Source organism: Penaeus monodon, chromosome 21, assembly GCF_015228065.2.
Source record: "Penaeus monodon isolate SGIC_2016 chromosome 21, NSTDA_Pmon_1, whole genome shotgun sequence".
NCBI classification, from domain to species: domain Eukaryota; kingdom Metazoa; phylum Arthropoda; class Malacostraca; order Decapoda; family Penaeidae; genus Penaeus; species Penaeus monodon.
Window position 1 is genome coordinate 42278274 of NC_051406.1, and position 432 is coordinate 42278705.

At 31.0% G+C, this 432-nt stretch overlaps 1 protein-coding gene across 8 annotated transcripts in view; it reads right to left on the minus strand.

Annotated features, from left to right (window-relative positions):
* The window catches only part of LOC119586518 (neurofibromin-like), a gene marked incomplete at its 5' end in the record, with an annotated part of 66980 nt that overhangs the window by 28966 nt on the left and 37582 nt on the right, over positions 1–432 (minus strand).

Genomic DNA, 432 nt, shown 5'->3' on the forward strand with positions numbered 1-432 from the left:
ATAAATCAGACTACAGGCTTGGAGGGGAAAATATTCATTAAGAAGTAATTAATCCTGTTATAAATTTATGTGGAATCTCTCCTGTCTGCAATTTCTATGTATTATACTTATGGACTTACATCCCTGATAATTCTACTCAGTCTGAGGAAAACAGGTAATTCTGTATATCCATTACCTAATTTATAAGCAAATATTTCACACTAAAGCAGGCGTATAATAAATAGTATACAACATTCAACAATTATTCACAATAAGCCCTGTAAATACAATCCTTTTATGTCCTTGAACTTGACTTCCATATAAAGACTGGGCACAGACATTATATTTTCTTCCTTCTGTTTGAAGAAAGAACTTTCTAAAAGGTACTCAAAAGGTAATCATTAAGACTGTCGCTGAAAAATAAAATATCAATTAAGAGAAAGAGAGAGAGAA